At 42.4% G+C, this 13,519-nt stretch overlaps 1 protein-coding gene across 1 annotated transcript in view; it reads left to right on the top strand.

The window, feature by feature from the left end:
* Positions 1-13,519, top strand: part of ZSWIM6 (zinc finger SWIM-type containing 6) — a gene marked incomplete at its 3' end in the record, with an annotated part of 144,580 nt that overhangs the window by 65,008 nt on the left and 66,053 nt on the right. The window lies entirely within an intron of this gene.

Below are 13,519 nucleotides of genomic sequence, written 5' to 3'. Positions count from 1 at the left end.
TCTGTCTATGGAGTCAATATTTGCTGAGCATCTGTTATGTACTGTGAGGTTCTGAGAACCTCAAAACGAATAAAATCAACCTTTACCCTTAAGCAGTTTGTAGTTTAGTGGGAAGACCTTTAAAGGGGGTGGGAGGGGACTTTGTGGAAATCTAGAGACTTTACAAAGCTGCTGCTTATTGGGAACTACACAACTCACACACTTTCACTGCATAGGACTACAGTGCAAGAGACAGGTATGAGGCTGCTTCATGCTTGCTGCTTTTACCCATATTGTGTGGCTCATTTACATTGCTTAGAGCCTGTCCTTTGTGATTAGTACTGTTTCAGTTTTCTGCCATATTGTTGATTCAGTGCACGGATGGGAGACTCTTGAGTTGGGTCTGCTTTGGTGCTCTCATTGGGAATAGCGCTCAGTTGAAGCATTATGGCTGCATCATGGTCGATGAGTACACATACTTTGGAATATTTATCTAGGGATGGGATTCGGGGCTCATGGATAGAATACAAAGCATTTTGGCTAGATAAGGATAAGCCATTTTTGTAGGTCATGGTTCTAATTTAAGAGGTCTAATGGCAGGTTCTCCAATGTTCATTTAAGTCACATACTTTTCTAAAGGATTTGGGGTTTTATTGTTGTTGGTTTTGTTCTTGTTTGGTTTTCGTTAAGATGTAGCAGGAATACTTCAGGTATCCAGTATGGAGATTAAATGCCCTGGACTCCTGGTCATTACTGTGTTAACTAGAATAGTTGTCCACAAATCAGGAAGTACGGGAAGAAAAGAGAGGTGTCTGAAGCTAGATACTATGCCCCTGATTTGTTTATTGCTGGGGGAAGATGAAAGGGGAAAAAGCTAGTATATATTAAGGATACAAAAAGCTTAGTGGCTTTTAACATGTTGTGCTCATGTTTGGAAGTGTAATTCTATTTTAATCTCTTTCCTAATGGAAGAAGCACATGACTGACTTGGTGGGGTAATCTTGTTTGAAAATTGACAACTCTTTGGCACAAGGCCCGGATTTCTTTTCAGATTTTTGAGAAATTAAAAAAAGCAGATTCTTACATGTTGCTCACTGGTGTAAGAAAAAGAAACGAAAGAAAAAAGATTTGTGCAAAGGAAGAGTAGTCCCCCCTCTCTGACACCCCTAGGCTGGAGAAAGCTTGTCACTGACGTTCCAGCCACCAGCAGAGTGCTTACGGTATGGAGGACATTCAGATTCCTCCAACTTGGCCTCCAAGTTCATAAGAAATGAGAAGAACTTAAGCTGCTTTACCCCCCCCGGGGGGGGGGCTCTCAGCATATAAAGGGTTGCCTGAAGTCGAGTTTGCTCCTTCTTCAAACATGTCTCAGCACGAGTGTTCAGACCCAAAGCTATGTTGGGTGAGTGACTGGGAAATTTTTCACTACATTCAGTTCAATTCAGAGAACATTTAATGCGTACCAGCCATGTGCCTGGTCCTGGTAGGTACTGAGCACACAAAGATGAATGAGGCAGCTTGCTGCCCACTGAAACAGGCGGGCGTATAAACAATTCACTATAGTGTTTGTGCTGACAGTTATAAGAATGGTACAGAAGAGGATAAATACTTCTGTGTCTATAAGGGACAGCGATGTCTAGGTAACAGGCTTTCCACTGTGTTGAAGGGTGGGTTTGAGAGAGGTTGTGGGTGGGACTAGGGCTTACAAAGAGAGGCATATTTGGCAGAGGAATGAAGAAGGTTAAGGCTATAGGTAGAAATTGAAACTAAGGGAAGCTGCTTTGGCTAGGTTGAGAAAAATCACATCAATGGGAATAGAGTATCAGGTATAGACAGGGTATTGTGGCACTCTGTTTGAAATGCCACCTGCAGAGGAGCACACAGGACACTCACTGAATCCTAACCAACCCTGGGCCTTGTGCCTGGAGCATCTTTGTTTCGCTTTCCTTCCTTAAAGCCTGGGAGGGGTGGAGTGGGAATTATTGCCACATCAGAAAGTGAGCACAGAGGGGGTATTTTAACACATGTCGATAAGCTTATGGACATTTGAGCTTCATAACCGTTTGATTGTTTTTGCTAAATATTTACAGGACTCCCAAATGTCGAGCAAACAGTGCTCTGACCACTGAAGGGAGAAGAATGCAGTGTAAAGCCTGGGGCAGGGTAAAACTCGCATTCCTGGGAGAAATGAGTGCAGCAGGGAGGAGCTCCAGGACCATTTGCCCTTGGCCATTTTGGGAAAACTTGAGTAGCTGGGTGTATTTCTTAAGGCTATCTGTACTTTTATTTATTGAATTGAAGTTTGTTTATTTAAGGATAATGTGGTTCCAGGAAGTCCATTTCCAGGCTCCATGGTTTGAAGCTCTGCCGCTCTGGAGGCTGCCCTGCTTCCTGAGGCTGAGCATCTGGCTAGTGCAGGGTTTTCATTGTGATCAGTAAGAACAGTCCTGGCTTACGAGTGACTTAACCTGCTCACAACTGCACAGCAGAGGCACTGTATTTTGGGCAAACCTGGGCTTCCTTAAGTTCTTTCAGAAAGGAAGTTGGCATTGTAGCAGAAATGTTTTAGAATCAGGAAGTCAGAGTGTGAATCACAGGGAGTAAGTTACACTGATGGTCTGCATTGTTACTAAGAAACCAAACTGAGCTTTGCTTAAAAGTTTGTTCCTTTTGTTTCAGGAGATCTGTAGAAAGGTGTGAAGCTCTTTCAAACTTGCTACTGCTTGGTTTTGCTTCTCCAGTGGCCTCAATTCTGACGTATTACACAGCCGTTACTATGGTCCTTTTTATCAAAACGCAAGAAATTACCTTGGCACAGTGATTTTAGTGTGACTCAGACTTGGTTCTGAGTTCACCATTGCTTTTACTAATTCCTCTTTGCATTTGAAGATCAAGTTCGGGGCTTTGAATTGCACGTGGTTGTCATGTTTCCTGAACCCTTTCCATTCTGACTGTTAGCAGTCTCTGACTTTGATGTTCTTGATGTGTGTGTGTGTGTGTGTGTGTGTGTGTGTGTCTGTCTGTCTGTCTGTCTGTCTGTCTGATGGAACTAGAACTTGGCTCTATAGGCTGGGCCAGCCTAGTCCTGTAGCTCCCAGGATTCTGTCTGTCTGTGCTTACCATCATTTTTCCATTTCCGAGATTTGTGTGCACATGCTTCCTTGCTTAGCTCCTCACACTGTGGAACAACCCTGATTCTAACACTTAAGAATGCTGGTCATAGATTTTGAAAGTGGTCTCTCAACTTGAGTTATCTAATACTTTTATATTGGATTGAGGCACTTTTTTTTGGCAAACATACAATAGAAATCAGGTTAATACACTTGTGATTATGTCAGGGTGTGGCTGATACTAAAAAGGCTTCTTGTTAACATCATTTATTGATGCCAGGTTCTCCCACTTGAATTAACTACATTTTGCTTTTTATATTTTCTTTAAAGTCTTGTTAAAAAGATAATAGCATGACACTGTGAAGTCTATGTATATTGTTGAATGACTCAGTCTGGCTACCTGACAAATATTACTTCACATAGTTATTGTTTTCTAGTGAAAATACATCTGCTTTCTTAGTAATTTTAAAGAATATTTACGCCTCTACAATAGAAGGGTCCAGCCATACCCAAGTGAAGGGGGAAATTAAGTTCTCCCTACAAGTGGAAGGATTTCCGAAGCCTTTGTAGATAGGTGCTGAGATCGCTTGTTCACAGACATCGTCGAGGGAATCTGTTGGGGTTATTCTAATGTGGTTCTTCCTCACTCAGTAACTTCATCATCAGTTTCTTGCTGGTAGCAGTTGGCTCCAGTGCCCTTGTGATTACCTTCCCCAGTCCCTTTGCCCAGTCAGAATGTTTGTAAGGAAGACGTGTCTGCTCTCCCGTTGATTTGGTTGGCTCAGTACAGACCCATAGGTTACTTAATGCTTTGATTTAGAACCTAATATTGTTGCTGTTTATTTTGCTTTGCAGACAGTTGTCCCTTGGTCACTGAGGACTTTCCCACATTGTAACCGTTTCCTAAGTTAGAAACAAAACAAATAATAACTTCAAGTTTGGAATTAGGTTTTCCACCATCTTTGTTCTAGTCCTTTCCCCAAGAAAATTTGGTCCTTTTTTTTTTTTCCTTGAAAAATAATTATTTAGAAGCCGAGGTGATTTGGCCATTGTTTTATACACTGGTACTTGTCATGAATGAGAAACAAAAGGCAACTTTCTATATATCTCCAAAGTCATTTTTCTGCTGTTTGGAAACAATGAGATTTACGTGGAGGCAGGTAAAGAAAGTATTCTCTTTTCAACACACAGTAGCAGTTAATCAGACATGTCACTGCACTGTGGCACACTTGTCATAATGGGGGGGGGTTAGACAAAGGAGAGGGTCCCCAAATCCTCAAGCTAAGCTCACCAATAGCTCCTAGCTAGTTTTTATGTGCCTTAACTCCTAGAATCAAACCTTAGGACTTCCACCTTTTCTATTACGCTTTACTTACACACAACTCTAGAAATGCAGTGCTTTCAAAGAACCACAAGGGCCGCAGCACTGAGGGTGAGCAGTGTACGAGCCTCTGTGAGGAAGGGAAGCAGAGACCGGCATGGAGGCTGTGTACGTGCCTCTGTGAGGAAGGGAGGCAGAGACCGGCATGGAGGCTGTGGCTACATTGCCGAAAAGATACAATACGGTCTCTGATACTGACAACCCTGGGTGACCAGGCAATGTTGCATCAGACTTTCTTTCCTTCGCACCCTTCCTGTGCATCTCTCCCTTGCTGTTTCTCTAAGTCCTCCTCCGTGCTCCTCCTTGCTCTCTTTTACATTTATCTGGTTTGATAAAGTCTTATGACATATGTGATCATACACATATGTATTCCTAAATATAACCTGCTTAATCTATATAATGTTACTTGTATGTATGTTTCAAGGCTAACATCCTTTAAGACTAGCTTTCATGAAGCAGGTATGCAAACTTCTAGAGAAGAGAAGCAACCAACAGTCTTGCCCAGCTATAACACCCGTGAAGCAACAGTAAACTTAAAAATGCTGCTCAAGTCTCTTAAGCTAGTGGCATGATACTCCATGACTAAAGAGTTTCATCAATGTGATAAAATTAAAATACTGTTTGGGGAGTAACCTTTTGTTGTCGTTGTTATTCGGGCTAAAACTGGTTCTCCAGTATTACTGAGAGACAGAGTTTGTGACTACAGAAGACTACTATATAGTTAAAGTCATGATCGTGAATTTCAGATCCGCATTTAATCGGATTATCCTAGCTTGGTTTTCTTTTCAGGGATGAACCTTTTGGTTCTAGTTTTCTCTCTCAAAATTTATATAATCAATATGCTGTCACTGTTAGACTAGTATTCATTTTCACTGAAATACTGCATGTTCTCAAAACAAACGTGAATATGTTAGCACTTTAATCTAGAAAAGTAACAAGTGGTTTGTTGGATGATCACTGATGAGACTGGAAGTAAGAGCCCCACCTCCTTTTTTTCTAGAAATGCTTTAAGGCCAGCATTTCTTTTTGGATAGATGATTTGATACATAAACTTTTTTTTTTTTTTTTTGATAAAGCCTAGAGTTGTCTTTTCAGTCTACCGCAGAAGGAACAGTTTAGAGAATTGCAGTTGCCCTGAGTCACTAATGGTCTGGTTTTGGAGTTGTTGGGGGATGTAGCTGCAGCAGGAGAAGTTGTGTGACGGTTTCTAATGATCTCCAGATACTGTGCACATGTGCAGAGGAAACTCTGCTGATGGAGAGGAGGGTAAGGAGCCAGGAGCCAGATGTGCTTTGTTTCATAGAATTGGAAGTGTTGGATCCAGGGAAAAATGTTAGGAGAGGGGAGAAAGAGGCCTTAAAGTGGTAGGAGACAGGGTCCTGGCTGTCACTTGCCTCTAATCTTGTAGGCCACGTTGTACTCTGTGCTCAGAGGTGTCTGGAGTAGGGAACTGCCTTCTATTGGAGACAGAGCTTTTCTCACACTGCTTCCCTCCCTACCTTGGAAAAGACAGACCAGTGTGAGGGTTCTCTGTACGATGAGACTTGAGTATAAATAGAGCATTGCATTGGCCTTTTGTTCTTCAGAATTGCAGAACCAGCAAGCCAACCTTATAGTTCAGTTCTTAAGTAAGTTTTTGGTTCTCACTTTTGATTATGTGGGCAGAGCATTTAAATGTTTGGCAATTGAAGTCACTTTTTAAGATAGTAATTTTAGATGATTAAAAAGATGTTACCAAGTACCTTTTAACTGCTCTCACATTGTTTGAAATGAATTTATCTATGTTTACTCGGCATTTCACTGTAGCTTTGTGATGAACTAGGACAGTGATTAACCATACACCTTACAGCAGTACCTCTGTGACTTCACTTCCCACTGGAAATGGATTCTAGACTCTCTTTCCACTGCCCTATGCCCTCTTGTAGGTTATCAACAGTGGGCAATACGGTCTCTGTGGGCTGCTGGGTTTCTGCTGCTGACAAAATGCCTAAGAAAACCAACTGAAAGGAGGCAAGATTGGCTTTGGCTTCTGGCTCCATCCACACTCACTTGGCTGTGTTGGTTATGGTCCTGTGGTGAGGTAGGAACATCAGGAGAGGAACCTGAGGAGGAACGCAGGGAAGAGAGAGCGCAGATGAGGGGAGATGGGTAATTTCCCCCAAGGGCAAGTCCCACTCTGCTTCCTCCACCTTAAGGAGGCCCCCACCTCCTCAAGTTTCTGATCCCTCCCAGAGTCCTTAAGCACTAAGGCCATAAATGGATACGTTCACTCATGAAGCCAGTCTTCCTGAGTCACTCACCTCGCACCCCACTCTGAAGTCTGCTCCTTTAGTGTGGAATTCAGTCTTCAACATGAGGTTTTCAGGGAACACTAAGATATAAAGCAAAAGAGCCAGGATACATATATTTGCAGGAATTTGGTTAGGTGTTCAAGTTGGCCTTGAATGACTTAGAAATAAATCATTTAAAATTTTATATTTAAAAATCTGTTAAAAATCAAGACAATAGCCTGGGTTTTGACCATGTATTTTGAACATATGTATACGTTTGATTGTTTTGACTTTTAGAGTCTGAATTTGAGAGTCTTCAAGAAGAGCTACAAGGTTGACTTTCCCCTTAATAACAGGTCACTGAACGAATCTGCAGTTGTATACGTTTTGGGAGAGGGACATCTATTGCTCTTTATCACAGCCTCCATTGTCCATGACCTCATTGCTACCTCTCCTCCCCAGGGAAGAAGGGTCTCTTTCGTTTTCTTTTCCAGGTATGAAAATAAATCCAGTAGCTAACTGTAGTGGGCTGGGATTAGAGAGGAAGTTCAATAGCTCACTGTGGCCAGGCTGGGGTTAAACTTGTTTCTTTGGGTCCGTGTTCCCCCCTGTCGTATTACCATTAGATAAGTCAGACTTTGATCTGAAATGTCGCCACCATGTATGTAACTTGATACTTTCACACCCTTTGAAACTATTGGCATTTACATTTTTTGTTAAAAGTGGACAGTACTAGAAATTCTGTTATGTTATTTTTGTAATCTTAAAATATAGCAACATGAAATCACTACTCATAAATAACTTTATACAACTGTGGTTTGATATTGAAAAGAAAGTTGTAGTTAGATCTTGGGCCAACACCTGAACTTTTCTGGATTATCGGCAGTATCCACTGTTACACTATCCTATGTTAACATAGGATAATCTGACTTTCAGAAGAAATGAAGGAATTGTTCTGTGCAGCGTGCTACAGCAGCATACATAGTAGTGACATTACTTCCTGCTTTCGCTCCATCACATCATGCTTCCTGGATGACGCTCATAGATAATTTTTTTCAGATTTTCTCGTCTCACTCCCTACACTGGGGCAGTCTGATGTGCTGGTTTTCATTTAACCTGTTATTAAACTGAAAGCTTAGCGTTGGACAGAAGACTTAGCAGTGAAGGGTACTTGCTGCTCTTCCAGAGGATCTGACTGGTTTCCATATCAGGTGACTCAAGGCCATTTGGAACTCTGACTTCAGGAGATCCACTGCCCTCTTCTGGCAAACACAGACAGACTGACAGACATATAAACGTAATATTTAATTAATTTGCATAATACTGATTGTGGTATGGCAGGTATCTAATTTAGATATGTCATTGTGTTTGAAGCAGGGTCTTCTGCAGCCAGGGCTGGCTTCACACTTTGTAGTGGAGGATGACCTTCGATTCCCCCGTCTCTACCTCTCTCCCAAGTCTCAGATTGTAGGCATTTACCACTGTGCCAGCTGTTGGAGCTACTTTAAATGCCATCTGGGTCTTAACTTTAGCCAACCACAGTTAGGATGTGAGCTCATTATGTGGAATAAACCCTAAGGAGACATCTTAGACATGTTAAAACCCTCCTACAAAGTTATATTGGAGCCACAAAGAGATCTTTGCCTTTGGCATTCAAGGATTTGGATATAAAATACTGTAAACACTTTTCTTGACCGTTGTGAGTAAAGAGTATATGATATTCTGGCTAACCAAAAATTAATAATATTTCTAATTCAGGGTATTTTACATGACCCCTTGACTAATTGTGCTGCAAATAATAACAACAGTGTGTTTGGTCAGTGCGAAGATGATCAATTTTCAACAGTAAACTTGCCTTTCCTGATGGTGATTGGTTCCTTCATGGCAGAAGGGGAAGGTGCTGAAACATGTCCAGCATGTAGACACCCATAACCTGTCTCGGTTTGGGCTTTCAAGTGGCTTGTGTGGGTTTATGGTTTCTGAGCTCTCAGCCGAGCCCAGAGTGGTCTTTAGCAGTTTACCACTTGCTCATCCTGGACAGTTTCCACATGACAGGGGCAGCTGTTGTAGGTCCCTTACTACTATCTAGGAATGCGGTAAACAGTGTTGAATCGGGTTCTCTGCTGTGTAAGTCCTCAGATCTCTTGTTAACATTTCAGTGTGCTTCCTGGACCTCTGCGGGACTGAGGCCATGGGACAGTGCAACCCAAACCCACCTGACCTTGGAGATGCAGTGGGGGAATAGAGGTCTGTAACTAAAGAGAGATTTCTGAAAGAAGTCAGCTCCAGTCTAACTTCTTAGCTGTCAAGTAATTGTCCTTATTTTGTCTTAATTGTTCTTGATATTGTCCAGCAATCCAGTGACTTAGAATTGGAACCTTTCTGTTGCTCATGAATGCACCTCCTTCAGCCAGGAACATTGCCTTTTACCAAATAGTGGGTTGTGGCTGCGGCTGTAATAGCATGGCCACACGTGTTCATGTGATTTGTGGGAGTTAAGAGAAGAAATGCAGACTACTAAGTATGCAGGTAGTTGAGATGTGCATGGGTTCATCCATCTTTAATGGGATTTTAAAGGAATGAAGTCCATTCAGCATTTTAGGTATTGTGTATACATAACACTCATGCCATGGGAATCCTGTCAGCTACCTTGGACACAATTATAAAAAAAAAACCCAAAATCATGTCTTAATGTTTACTGCTTTAAAAAAGATGGGTAAAAAATATTTAAGTAAAAACTCAATATTTACGTGATTTAATACTTCTTTCAAAGCTTAAAAATTACCAGTGCCACTTATGTGACCCTAGCTATTGCAGAATGTATCCTCCACTTTATCTCCGTCTTTTAAAAGTTGTAAAGTCATTTAAGATGACTCTTAGTGACCAGAGCTAATCAGAGGTCTTGTGCCATTTCCCTGTTTGTGACATTTGTGGGTATCACCGTTTCTTCTGCTTAGCTCTGTGATGTACAGACATTGTCTTATTGTGTGTTTCGCATTGTGAGAAGAGGGAGCAAGAAACAGTTAAATCAGCCAGCCATTCCTGGGGCTAAAGTTAGCAGCAGAAATGACAGTTAGGCGCTCCGGTCTTTGCTTCCTTCACCTTTGGTCCGTTATAGTCCATCTTTGGTGGACCCTCCAACAAACCGCAAGGCAAGCCTCGCTCAGTGTTAAGGAGAACTTTGGGGGACAGTTGGCAAAGCTTATGATGACCGTCAGGATATGCTGCCATTGTCAGGCTGCCAGAACATGTTCCAGGAACCATTTGTACATCGAGTTCCTCATGCAGGAATATCTTGCACATTTTTATGATTATAGTTAGAGCATTTTTTTCTGTAACTGACAAGTGTGCAGAAGGTGCTCCGTACCAGCTAAAACAGGGAACTAAAAAGCAGTCACACTGTAGGCTGGAATGCCTTGGTGATTTTATCCACATACTGAACGCATCTGTTTCGGCTTCTCTTTTATCACTGTGCTTAGTGTAAAAACATCCCACACCCGAGAATAAGTGTATCCACCTTAGTAGTGGTCCTGCAGACATACACGGAGCAGAGCTGGTTTGCTTCTCAGCTGGTTCTCCACAGTCTGGGACAAACGCTAACTTGGAGTCTTGCAGACACTGGTGTTCTTTGAAACTTCAAAATAAGGAGGGACTCTGATTTGTCTGGATACAAATTACTGGCAACACAAAGCTGCTGGCTGAGTTTAGATGCTTATTCTTCTAAAATGCAGCTCTGCTGGTCTGCACTGAAGCGCTATGGCTGCTGTGGCCACTGTGAGTATCTTAACTGGAGCATCTAATTTTTTATTAGTCTATGACTCAGATTTGGGACAGATTTGAACTGCAAAATATAATTCCATTCTTCATGAAAGTTCCAACATGAGGGGTAAAAGGGCACTTTGTTTTACTAGAAATATATTCAAATAAAAAAGTAGCATTTTACTGAAATTGAAAGTTATTTGGAGTCAATCAAGTCTTAAGTCTTCCTTTCCCCTTGTTTGGGACAGATCACTTTGTAAGAATGTGCTATAAAAATGCAAAATGGGGGAAAAGGATGGCTCTGTTCATTGGAGTTAGGAGTATGCTGAGTTTTGAGTCACTGCAATAGCTGGTCCTGGTCTGCTTGTGTAGCAGAATTGTGTTCTTGGGAGCACAGCATTTCTAGAAGCAAGTGTGCTCGCTGGTATAGGCTGGGTGGGGTTTTAGTGCACATGCCTAGGTTCTCGGAGCATGTGGCATTGCTTTCCAGTAATGATAGAAGCAGGCATTGCACAAGAGGACTTGTGTGCCTTACATACACATCAGCTCCCATGTCATCCTTACAGCAGGCACATGCTGCCATCAGCTTTCTTTGCAAAGGAGAACGATAAAGGCCAAGCAACTTTCCTAAGGTTCCTGAGGTGAGGTGCCGGAGCTCCAAGAGTTGCTGGCAAGTGTTTTAGGCTCATTTTTTCAGATGCAGCTCTGCTGGACAGCACCATAGCACAGCCTCAATTCTGCCTTTCTCATGTGGTGCAGACTTTGCCTCAGGCAAAAAATGTGTTACCAGGAGTTGCTGGTATTTTTCATTAATTGAATTGTTTCTAATATAGAAAACCCCTCCAATTAAGGGGCATCCCATGGGCATTGTAAAACAATCTCTTTGTAAAAAATACAGATTCTGATTAACAACAGTTTAATTTTTTATATTTTGATTTATATTTAATGAATGTCTTATTTAAGATGGCAAGGCAATATGTATTTGGTTGTACTGATGACATGTGTCATTAGAAAGTAAGTACTATTCCCCACCCCCTCCCCCTCACTATCCCACACCTGACAGAGTGGGAGCATTTGGGTTGCACAATAAAGCACAAACTGTGTATATTTTAAAATATGTATTTGATGCTGGAGTTTCCCCTCTGGCTTTGTGCTTGCTAGCCCTGCGCTTTACCAGCGAGCCACTCGCCCAGTCCCCATAGGAATTCTTTGTGTAAAGAATTGTGTATTCTTCCTTTAGCCCGCTTGCTATGTTTACTCCAGTATTTTGAAAAGAAGAGCCTTCTTCGGGCTGTCATTAGAATCATTTGGGTCAGTGGTTCGGGTTCCCAACTCAGCAGCAATGAGCATCATTGGGTGTGGATCAGAGACTCAAGATGTGCTGGCCTGGCCACCTGTGTTATCACTGGTTTCCATGTGATTCACATGCACTCCAGTTGAGGACCACCAGGCTGTATTTTATGTGCCAAGAATGTTCTTCGGTTCTTTGGTTTTGCAGACTCTTCTAACTAGTGCCTTCTCTGAGGAGGTCCTCTGTGATGTGGCTGCCACAGACCTTTGCTGTGTCCAAGCTTCTAGTTTAATTTGGAGTGTAAGAAAGGGTTGGAATCTTGAAATAGTCTTCAGTTAATTTAAAGTATCCTGGGCTGGAGGCCAATACATGTAGTTTTTGGTAACTTACGTGATGTGAGGCAGGCATTGCTTGAAGACACCAGTAAGTTCTTTTCATGTGGTACTTAGAGGCCTTGCCTGTTCTAAGAGCTGTATATGATCCTTGGACATAGAAATGAAACCCGTGACATACTTCCAAGAGAGCTAATGCTAACCCTTGGTAATTTTTACGCATAAAGGATCTGCATCTGTTGGTCTGCTCTCTGCTTTGAACATCATTGGTGCTGTATTTGTGCAGGCTTACAGAAACTCCTCTTTGAATCCCTAAGGGGCCTGCAGTGGTCCATCTAAAGCAGTGGTTCTCAGCCTTCCTAATGCTACAACCCATTTCTCATGTACTGGTGACCCCCCCACCATGAAATCATTTTTGTTGTTAGTTCTTAACTAATTTTGCCACTGCTAAGAATTGGAAAGCAAATGCAGAATGTCGGATATTCGACCCCTGTGAAAGGGTCATTTGATCCCCAAAGGGGTCTCCACCCACCGGTTGAGAATCGCTGACCCACCGGCTCTCAGAGAGCACCTCCATTTTTCCTTCCAATAGCCCATCTAAAAAGGAATCATACTCTTGCATTTTATTCTGATCATGAAACTGATAAATAGGGTTAGAACCTGGGTTAGATCCAAACCATAGAGGCGAGTGCTGAGGTTGAAGTTAGGCCAGAACTTTGGGAAATGGAATTTGGCTTGCACCCTCTCTTCTTGCTTTGAGACCAAATGACCTCCCTTACCTCTTGGCTTGCTAAACAGAACTGTCTTCAGGGTTTCCCCTCTACCACTGGCACTGGAGGAAATAGTCAAGCATTTCTGAGGGCTGCAATCAAAGCAGGAAACAAACTGGTTAGGGTCTTCTGTGACCTCCTTGGTTAGCTCTGGGTCCTGGGAGAAAAGATGTGCTGAGATTTGTTGTTTGGGCAACAATGGCACTAATAAACTTCATCTGCACTTCAGAAGCTGGAGACCCAGGAGAGAGGCCTGAGTAAGGCCTAGAGGCTGGGGTAATGAAGGGCTTGGTGCTAGAACTGGGAAAGTTTGCCTCAGAGCAAAGATTACATTTACATTGATTGCTAAGCACCTTGCAGAGTAGGAAGCCCGAGGACCATTTGTTTATGAGCCACCTCCCTCCTGGCTGCCCAGCTCTTTGGCTGAACAGTGATTGACACCCTTCAAATGCACCCCTGCAAAAGTACTGGATAAGGGGTCGCTTCTGTGCTTCAGGGCTAGCCTAACATGGGCTGATGTGGTTTTAGTTTTGTCTTGTCTTTGAACTGCTCTGCTTAAACTCCTGCCTCTTTTTAGTGCCTCTAGAGATAGCCAGGTTGGTGTGTTTCTTCTCTGAAGAAAGTTTT

Source organism: Micromys minutus (genome assembly GCF_963924665.1).
Source record: "Micromys minutus genome assembly, chromosome: 20".
In the NCBI taxonomy this organism is placed as follows: Eukaryota; Metazoa; Chordata; class Mammalia; order Rodentia; family Muridae; genus Micromys; species Micromys minutus.
The sequence above is the reverse complement of the archived record's forward strand: the minus strand, read 5'-3'. Positions and strand labels throughout refer to the sequence as shown.